The sequence below is a fragment of the Durio zibethinus genome, chromosome 17, assembly GCF_047325235.1.
Source record: "Durio zibethinus cultivar Kanyao isolate XHJ-2024 chromosome 17, ASM4732523v1, whole genome shotgun sequence".
Lineage (NCBI taxonomy): Eukaryota > Viridiplantae > Streptophyta > Magnoliopsida > Malvales > Malvaceae > Durio > Durio zibethinus.
In genome coordinates, this window is record NC_143178.1 from 10,136,036 (window position 1) to 10,147,473 (window position 11,438).

Sequence of the window (11,438 nt, forward strand, 5' to 3'; positions counted from 1 at the left end):
GGAGGAAGACATGCTAGTGACCTAACCATTGAACACTTCATACGTAAAGGCTGCCAAAGAAGCATTGGAATGCTCCTATCGATCTTTTGAATTGGTTAATTTTGTAGGTGAAAGATTTCAAAATCAACATTTTTCAAGGATAGTGATGAGCCAAGTCATCAACAAATGCTAGTATCCAGGACTTGGGCTAGGCAAAAATTTGCAGGGACTTGGGCTAGCCATTAATGCTGTTGAAGATGAAGTGGGGCTTAATCAAGAGGAATGGGTTCGCCTTTATCCATCAGATTATGAGCTGAATAATTGGAGTGCTATCGAGATGCCTGTGACTTTTAAGACTAAAACAATGTAATTGTAACATTCCAATAGCTATTACCCAAGGCATTGGGGTGATCTTTCTTGTTTGGGCCATTCATCATTTATTATTTTTAAAAAAATAGGAAGGATGCATTTTCATTCATTTCTTCTTGTGTCTTTATTTCTATCTTTCCAAGCACATCTTACCAACATATCCCATTTCATTCAATTTCAGGTCTTTAAATGAACATGAAGAAAATCATGATAACAATCAAGATGTTAGCTTTGAGAATTCAATTAACACTGATGAACTTGACAATGAAGAGAATTATGAAGAATATATTATGCCTCCGGACCTAATGAGGATGATTGAATAAGAAAATAAGCCAATTGAGCTTCATCAGAAGGTAGTGGACTTAGTGAATCTAAAAAATGAAAAGAATAAGAAAGAGGTCAGAATGGACACTTCACTTTCATCTAGAGATAGGCAACGATTGGTAGACCTACTTCAAGAATTTGTAGATATATTTACTTGGTTTTACCAGGATATGCCAGAGTTGAGCACAGAGATAGTGAAGCACAGATTACCTTTAAAGCCAGAATGTAAACTAGTTCAGCAGAAACTAAGACGGATGAAGCCTGAAATGCTACTAAAGATTAAAGAAGAGGTGAAAAAACAATTTGATGCAAGTTTTCTACAAGTGGCTAAGTATCTAGAATGAGTAGCTAATATAGTCCCAGTTCTTAAGAAAGATGAAAAGGTATGAATGTGTGTAGACTATCAGAACTTGAATAAGGCTAGCCCGAATGATAACTTTTTTTTACCTTATATCGACACACCGGTAGATAATACAGCTAAGCATTTGATTTTCTCTTTTATGGATGGTTTCTCAGGGTATAATCAGATAAAAATAGCTACAAATGATATGGAAAAGATCACTTTTATGACTATATGGGGAACCTTTTGTTACAAAGTCATGCCTTTTAGGTTTAAGAATGTTGGAATAACATATCAAAGGGCCATGATAACACTCTTCCATGACATGATACACAAAGAGATCGAGGTGTATGTAGACGATATGATGTAAAGTCTTGTGAGGATAAAGATCATGTCACTAGCCTCAGAAAGTTATTTGAGAGGTTGAAAAAATTTCAGCTCAAATTAAACCCAGCCAAGTGCACCTTTGGGGTAAAGTCAGGAAGTTGCTAGGCTTTGTGGTCAGTGAAAGAGGAATTGAAGTCGATCCCAATAAGATACGGGCCATTCAAAATTTGTCACCTCTCAGCATACCAAAAGAATTTCAAGGTTTTTTAGAGAGATTGAACTATATTTCTCAGTTTATCTCTCAGCTTACTTACAAATGTGATCCCATATTTAAGCTTCTCCGTAAGAATAATTTTGAGAAATGGAATGAAGAATGTCAAAAGGCATTTGATAAAATTAAGTAATATTTATCAAACCCTCCAGTATTGGTGTCACCTGTTCCAGGGAAACCTTTAATTTTATACTTAACTGTATGTGAAAATTTAATGGGATATGTGCTGGGGCAGTAAGATGAGGCTAGCTGAAAAAAGAGAGCTATTTACTATCTGAGTAAAAAGTTCACGGAATATGAATCCAAGTATTCTTCATTGGAGAAAATGTGTTGTGCATTAGTGTGGACTGTCAAAAAACTCAGATAGTATATATTCTATCATACTACATGGCTCATAGCAAAATTGGATCGAATTAAGTATATCTTTGAGAAGCCTTCCTTGTCTAGGAGAATCGTTAGATGGCAAGTAATGCTCTCGAAATATGATATTATATATGTGAGCCAAAAAGTAATAAAATGGGGCACTATAACAAAATTTCTTACAGATCGTGTTATTGAAGAGTATGAGCCAATGAAGCTGAAATTCCCTAATGAAGACCTAATGACTATTTCCTAACTGGAGGAAGGGGAGCATGGAGAAAAATGTTGGAAATGTACTTTGATAAAGCTGCTAATGCCTTGAGGCATGGAATTAGGGTAATTTTGATCTCTTCAGAAGAACAATATTGTCCTGTAATAGCAAGGTTAAATTTTAATTGCACAAATAACATCGCTGAATATGAGGTATGTGTCATAGGCTTACAAGCTATTACAAATAGAAGGGTGAAAGTACTGAAAGTGTTTGGAAAATCAGCTCTAGTTATATATCAGTTAAAAGGAGAATGGGAGACAAGAGATTTAAAACTCGTTCCATATCATAAATATATTCTAGAGTTGACGAAACAATTTGAAGATATCCAATTTGACCACTTACCTCGAAAACAGAATTTGATTGTTGATACATTGGCTACTCTAGCTGTAATGATTCGAATTAATGATAATACCAACATTCAGCCCATCAAGTTAGATGTTAAGGATATACCAGCTTATTGCTCTAATGTAGAGGGAGAAAAAGATGGAAAGCTCTGGTATTATGACATCTTACAGTATATTAAGGATCAGCAGTACCCAATTCAAGCAATAAAAAATGATAAAATGATCATCCGAAGATTGGCTATGAGCTTTTTTCTGGATGGGGATGTCCTGTACAAAAGAAGCAAGGATCAAATATTATTGAGGTGCGTAAATAAGATTGAAGCGAAAAAAATTATTGAAGAGGTGCATGATGGATATGTGGGGCACATACTAGTGGACATATGATGGCGAGACAGATCATAAGAGCAGAATATTACTGGTTGATGATGGAAAATGATTGCATTGACTATGCTCGTAAATGCCATAAATGCTAGATATATGTTGATAAGATCTATGCTCCGCCATCTGTTTTACATATTATGGCACCACCATGGCCATTCTCAATGTGGGGTATGGATGTCATCGGTCCAATCACCCTAAAGGCTTCTAACGAGCACAGATTCATTTTTATGATGATAGAGTACTTCATAAAATAGGTAGATGCAGCATCATATACAAGTGTGATATGCTCTATGGTTTGTAAGTTCATAAAGAAAGAGATCATCTGTAGATATAGACTTCTGGAGAGAATTATTTCAGACAATGCCAAGAATCTAAATAGTAAGATGATGTAAGAAATATGTACTCAATACAAGATCAAGCATCATAACTCAGTACCATACCATCCGAAAATGAATGGGGTAGTTGAGGCAGCCAATAAAAACATAAAAAAGATTTTGAAGAAGATGATTGAGACTTACAAAGATTGGCATGAGAAGTTACCATTTGCATTACATGCATATCGAACGTCAGTTCGCACCTCTACTGAGGTAACCCCATTTTCTTTGGTTTATGGGATGGAAGTTGTACTACCAGTGAAAGTAAAGATCTCCTCCTTAAGAGTTCTAAAAGAAGTTGAGTTGGAAGAAGTTGAATGGATTCAAAAACGTTATGAGCAGTTAAATTTCATAGAAAAAAAAAGATTGACTACACTGTGCCATGGTCAGCTATATCAAAGAAGAATGATGATGGCTCATGATAAGAAGATTCGACCCCGTTGCTTTCGAGAATGAGAGTTAGTCTTGAAAAAAATTCTCTCAATCCAGCACGATAGTAGAGGAAAATGGACTTCGAATTGAAAAGGACCGTATGTGGTGAGACGGGCTTTTTCGGGTGGAGTGCTGATACTGACTAAAATGGATAGAAATGATTTACCCCATCCTATAAATTCTGATGCTGTGAAGAAATACTATGCTTAAAAAAAATGAAAAAAAGTGAATGAAAAAGGAGGACTCAAGGCGAAAACCCTAAAAGGGCGGTTTGAGTCATAGGGGTTTGTCTAAGTTGAAAACCTGAAAAGGTAGCTTAGATAAGGAGAATACAGCATCGAATTTAAAAGTCCACTGACATGGAGGTTAGCAAATTCGGAAGAGTTCTAAGTTGTTAAGTACATCAAAGGGTTGGGTTTTCAGAAAAAACTTTGAGATGTGTTATCATGATCATCTGATTGTTCATTTTGGGCTTTGTTCACATACTTATCCTTGTAATTCTCCCTTGGCTGAAATTAACCAACATTTTGCTAATAAGAGACATTCTATTTTATTTTTTGTGTCTTTTTCTGATGACTGTTTCTTAACCATTCATATTCCTTTCTTCTTAGTACCCCGCCGTGGAAGAAATGTGCAAATGCATTCTTACTTTTTGAGTTTGAAATAATGATTGATGAATGAATAACAACATGCAAAGATTTTTACATTACATTGAATAAGTCAAGAGTGATAAAAGCAGAATCGAGATGTTCAGTTTCTGATTAGGACATTGAATCTGAAAAGAGATTTCTTACAAGAAGAATGCGAGTGGAAGAGACAATTAAGAGCTACACTAGCTCGATCTTAGAAGAGTAGTGTAATTAGATCTTTGAAGAATCAAAAGGCTTGATGCCCAAGAAAAAAAGCTTGAGAAACTTCAGTACAATAAATTGAATAGGAATTAATTGGCCAACATTTGCATAGCATACATTGAAATTCATATGCATTGCATAGCATACACTACTTTCAAGAAAGTATAGTGTATAAGTTCAAAAAGCAGGGGTCTTTCAAGATCTCACATAGAGAAGATAGATGTGAAGACATTTTCAAAATTGAGAAAAAAAACTTGTCAGGTAAGTTCCTAATCCTTGAAATATGATGTCTTTTGGTATCAAGGTTGATTTATAAGACCTTTAGGCATAATCTCCTGAAATTCCTTCAAACACAACTTTCAACTCCTTTGGACATGATTGTCAAGGAGCAATTTACTTTCCAAAGTCGTGGTGCCTCTGTTTAGAGGAGCAATTTACTTTTCAAAAGTCATGGTGCCTCTGTTTAGATGAGCAATTTATTTTTTTAAAGTTGTTGAACCTCTGTTTAAAGGAGCAATTTATTTTTTCAAAGTTGTTGAGCCTCTGTTTAGATGAGCAATTTATTTTTTCAAAGTCGTTGAGCCTCTGCTTAAAAGAGCTTTGATAAAAAACAAAAAACAAAAAAAAACAAAAGGTAAAAAGGTCGAGTTGAATCTCGATTAGGTATCTATGTGTTTGCGCAATTTTTGTTTCACAGAAAATATACAAAGAAGGGCAACTGTAGACATTGAATTTGGTCTAGGCCCGGATCAATTGGGCCTGGTCCAAATAGGTAAGTCTATTTTCTTTTTTTTTTCTTTATTTTATTTTTATTTTTATTTTTTTTTGTATTTTACATTTTTATTTTATTTCTATTTTATTTTTATTTTTATTATTGTTTTTATATATTTTTTTATTTTTATCTTAGGTATTTACTTATTTATTAATATGTATATATCTTTATTATTATTTTTTTCTGTTAATATTTATGTATATCAGATTATGTATTATATGTTATTTAATTTTAATTTATCTGTTAATTTTCTTAATTTATCTGATTTATTTTCATTTGATTTTTTTTTATTTTTTTTTATCCGACTGAAAATTGGATTGGGATTCAATCAGAAGAGTCCATGTTGGATTCAATGATTGAATCCCGATCCAAAGAAGAATTGGGATTGATCATAAATTCTTCTGATCAATCCCTATAAAAGGGATTCTTAGGAACACAGAAAACACAGAAAAACAGTGAGAAAAGAAGCTACTGGTTGAGAGAAAAAGGCATATAGAAGAGATTTGAAGGCTAAGAAAGTTTTAGAAATGTTAGAACAGATTTAGGAATCGAAAAAAATTTTTTGAAGATTTTTGGTGAATTTTTTTCTGAAAATTTTTGGAAAATTTTCAGATTTCGGTGACTTTTTTTTCGTACATTAAATTTTTTGACGAAGATTCTGGCCAAATTTGAAGTTTTCGGCCAACTTTCTAGTTTTCGACGATGTTTCCAGAAACCTATCAGTTTTTCGGTGAACTTTCGATAAAAAACTCAGATTTCGACGAAAAATTCTAGAATCCGATGAATATTCAATCGGAGTTCTTCGGGCGTTTTAGAGAGAAGGGAGAGAAAAAGAAGGAAGAGAGAGAGGGAGGAGGTTCGGTTTGCTGAAAAATGAAGGAACCAGCCTTATATACCCTCCTAAAATGATATCGTTTTTACGTTAAATAACCTAAAGGATCCACGTATTTTGCCAAGATCCGACCCGACCCGGGCGTCGATCCATTTTTCGACCCGCACGTGTTCTGCCTCTCCGAGCCGTTAGCCGAGTCGAGTCGACGTCGTGAGCCGCTTCTCCAAACCATTTTTCTTCCTTGACCTGAGCCGAACCGAGCCGTTCTACGAATCGCTCTAGGTTTTTTTTTTTAATTAATTAATTAATGAATTTATTAATTTATTTATTTATTTGTTTTTTTATATTATTAGATTAGGTTTATTTAATATTCTTTTATCTTTATTTTATTTTTATTTTTGTTTTACTTTTCTTTATTTTTTTATTATTTTCACTTTTATTTTGTTTTATTTTCTTTAAATAAAAATTAAAAAAATATTTTTGGGGAAAAGTTGAAAGTATCAATTTTCCTTAAAAAAAAAATTTTTTGAGGAAAAGTTAAAAGTATCAGTTTTCCTTGAAAATCAAAGTTTTCAAAAAATATTTTTGGGGAAAAGTTGAAAGTATCAATTTTTCTTAAAAATAAATTTTAAAAAAAAGGTTTTTTGAAAAAAAGTTGAAATTATCAATTTTCCTTGAAAATCAAAGTTTCCAAAAAATATTTTTGAAAAAAGTTGAAAGTATCAATTTTTCTTAAAAATAAATTTTCAAAAAGGGTTTTTGAGGAAAAGTTAAAAGTATCAATTTTCCTCGAAAATAAAAGTTTTCAAAAAATATTTTTGGAAAAAGTTAAAATTATTAATTTTTCTCGAAAATAAAAGTTTTCAAAAAATATTTTTTGGAGAAAAGTTGAAAGTATCAATTTTCCTCGAAATTAAAGTTTCAAAAGAATATTTTTGGGGAAAAGTTGAAAGTATCAATTTTCCTTAAAAATAAATTTTCAAAAATAAATTTTTGAGAAAAAGTTGAAAGTATAAATTTTCCTCAAAATTAAAGTTTTAAAAGAATATTTTTGGGGAAAAGTTGAAAGTATCAATTTTTCCTGCACAAAAACGATCATTCTTTTCTTTTTTTTTATTTTTTTATGTTAAATAATCCGACGATAGAGCCTCTGCAAGTGAAACAGTAGTTTTCTTGCATACTCTTAAGGTGAGAGAATTTTCTCAATTTTTTGCTAAAAGTATTAGAGTCAATTGAGAATAATTTTCAATAATTAATTACTTGGTAAAATTTTAAGGCTCATTGGATAACACAAATTTAAGCTGATACCATCTTTTGATGGGCGTTGTGAGGGTGTTATAACCTTCCTCATACGTAACCGAACTCCCGAACCCTGTTCTGGTTAATAGACCTGAACCTATTCTTTTAGGGACCCTTAAACTTAGGTGTTCTCTGAAAGGACAAATTCCTTAGGTGATCAATCGCACCTAGATAAAAAAGATTGGTGGCGACTCCTAAAAATCAATGTCTAGCGATAGATCCCCGGATCTAGACGTTATGACAGATATAATTATCGAAAGTGACTCTAAAGTTGTTATAGTTTGGCTCAACAAAGTCAGTAATTGCCCTTAGAAGTACAATGATTTACTAAATGGATTGTACAATCTTTTTGCTAGGATTAAAAACATTACTTTTGTTCATGTTTTTAGAGAAGTTAATCATTTTGTGGACTCTCTAGCTAAGATGAAAGTGTATAGATCTTGTGATTTGGTAGCTTGATTGTAATAACCCCATTTTGTCATGAATAAAATCTTTAATTTTATTTTTAAAAAGAAAGTGTTATTGGATGTCACATGTTACATATGTAAAATCAGATGATTCATGCGAATAAAATGACAATTTTTTAAAAACAATCTATTTAAAGAACATTTTTCTCTTCCATTTAAAAAACCATTTCTCTTGAAAAAGCATTTGGCAAAAAAAATCCTGCAGATTAGGAAAATATAAAAAAAAAAAATTGAAAGGCAAAACAAAAAAAAAATTAAAAGCTTTAAGAGGAGAACAAAAGGGTTTAAGGTTAAAAAGAGAAAATGAGCCCTTTTAACTTGAACCAAAATATGATATTTTTAGTGGTTTCAAAGTGTGAAAATTTCTCACTTAAAGTTTGATTTTCATCTTAAACAAATAAAAAAGTTCGATTTTCATATTTAAAATCAATGAGTTGACTACACAATTATAAATTTCTTCTTTATGGTTATTTTTTTGATGGTTCAATATTACAATTGTCTACCATTAATTTTCATAAATTTTGATAGCGTGTGTGGCTAAATAGAAATAAGATTTCATTTTGATTATTTTTCAGTTCTCATTCTCTATTCATTTGTTTGGTTTAAAAATGGGAAAGAATGACAATTCTAAGGCCTTGATCAATTTTAGATATGATCAAAATTGTAAATTCCATCCACCCTTTATTATTTGCAATGCTGTAGAACAAAAAAACTCTAAATCCCACTTTACCTTAACACAAAACTAGAGGCTTTGACAGCAACAACACTTTAACCAATGTCAATACACTAACTACCATTGATGGCAAAAAAATCACCATACATAACAATTAGCATCATCCTAAGAAAGAATCAACACAAAAGCAAAAAACATAAAATGAAGTGAAAGAGAGATAAGGAGAACAGAAAAGGCCAATGATGGTAGAAGTGTTATGTTTAAAAAGTGTGGGGTGAAATGAAAGACATCTCTTTTTCAAGCGGTTTGAAGAATATGGATGATGTTTTTAGGATGAAAGTTGTGGGCTTAAAGACTAAATCTTGGTTTTTTTAGGTGTTTTTGAAAAAATCAAGTAAATAAAGGTGAAAAAAAGGTTTGAGATGAGCATGTGGATGAAATTTGATGAAAATCGACGTCTGATTTTTATTGGGGAGATTGTAGAGAAAGGCTCTAGTGTTCAAAGAGAGTAATAAAAATAGGGAATAATAGGAAAGAATGAGAGAAAATAGAGGAATAAAATAGGAAAGAGAAAAAAAAAAGAAAAATTAAAATTTTTATTAGTTTTTTATTAATTAATAATTTTTATTTAATTTTTGTAAAGTAATTTTTATTAATTAATAATTAATAAGAAGAGAGAAATGAGTTAATAATAATTACTTTTTATTAATTAATTATGATTAATTTAATAAAAAGGGTAAAATAATCTTTTAAGTTTATTCCAACAATATTCTTTAAAGTAACCAAAATATTAATACTAATTCCTACTAAATTCCATTCCAATGAACTAAACATAATAATAACTATTTTATTCTATTCTTCATCTTTTTTTATTATATTCTAAAAAGCAAACGTGCCATAAAAAAGTTTCCATTATACCCCTTTATGCTCTGTTTTTGGTACCTTATGAAACATCTAGCCATTAGTTTGGCATAAATCTAGCAATTTATGTATTTGTATCACATTTTATACAAAAATTTCATATCATAATTCATATCAATATAAAAAACACAAAATATATTTTTTAGTTTTTGTTAAACCTTATATGATTTTTTCTAAAATTTTCACTTATGTCACATTCATATTTATTTTGTATAAATTTTGCATTGTGTCATTATGCATGTTTTAAATTATCAAGTCTGATGCCACTTACTTCCGTATGTAAACTTCACAATTCTTTCCAACTTTTAGGTGTCATATTATCCTCTAAACAAAACAAAAAAAACCTCTCTATTTTGCCATTATTAATTAATTTTAATTATCACCTTTATCATGAGCCAAAATTTTTTTTTTTGATAAAAACCCAAAACCACATTTTTATAATAAAAGAATTGGGCGATCTTATTGTTGTTTATTATTGAGTACTGCTTCTATTCAAGGGTTGTTTTAGACACATGGGCAAGTTTGTCAGGTTTAGCAGAAATTCTTGACTTCTACAAATTTTGTCGTTTCATAAATAGTTTAATTGAAAATCAGTTTGCATCGAAAATAAAAGCATTAGAGAAAAAAGTTGTTTGCATTTTATTTATTTGCTTTAAAAAATAGTCTTGCACTTCTAAAGGTTATTTTTATTGTTATTCATTTTGGATTTTGTAAAATAATGTTAACTTACAATAAATAAAGTAAAGATATATTTGAAAATTCAAGTACATTTGTTGTTTTATTTTTTGCAAGGGACAAATAAATTAGGAGTTCTCAAAAAGAAAAATGGACAAATTAAGAAAAATAGGCAAGGGGAGTATGATTTTTTTTATGTGTTTTTGCAAATGTATAAAAATTATAATTAGTTGAAATTATTTTTAGTTTGATTTTATTATTTACATGTATTCAAATTGGTGGATTTTTTTTTTTATGTATTGAACATGATTTTTTACATCATTATTATAACATAAAATATTTCATGCCATCATTTGGCTTTGTTTTATTTACAATGAGCATGCATGCTATTTTGAACATGTAAGATACGCTATTTTGCATTTTTGTTTGTGCCATTTTGAACATGCCTATTTATTTTAATATTTTAAATAAGGTGCATCTATTTTTTATGCATTATAAAAGGAATTTGGTAGTAACTTCTCAATTGTTATGCATCATGGGGATATTTTTTAGACAAACAATATATGAAAAGCTATATTGATTATTTTGTCTTATGTAAAATTGATCGGATGTTATAATGTGAACCTTTTGAAATGAAATAAATGGTAATATATGTGAAAAGTAAGGGCATTTTTAGAAAAATACGTTAATCATAATTAGAAAAAGTTTTAATAAAAATTAATGATAATGAAGATGATGTTATAAAGTTGCATAAGCATTTACCTCAAAATAGGTATTTATCTACTTACATGATTTATATGGTCCAACTTAATTGTGATGCACAATAGTTTAGTAGTAATACGTAAGAGTTTGGTGTTGTGATTGAAGAAGTAAATGAACAACCTCAAATAAACCAAAGTGATGACAAGAATATGGATGAAGATAAAGTAGATGAAAATGGAAATGGATTTAATAATAATGATTTTGATTTTAAGGATAGTGATTGTGAGATGGATGATGATGAAGATGATATAATAAATGAAAAAAGCGTAAATCATAATGTTTAAAAGATGGTTGAGAGATAGGTTTTAACATTAAAAATAAAGATAAAACTCCAATGAGAGGTTTAAAGTATGGTAGTATAGTGGAAGATATTGTTTAAGATTGTATTGAACATGAAAAGATTGAATAAATGGA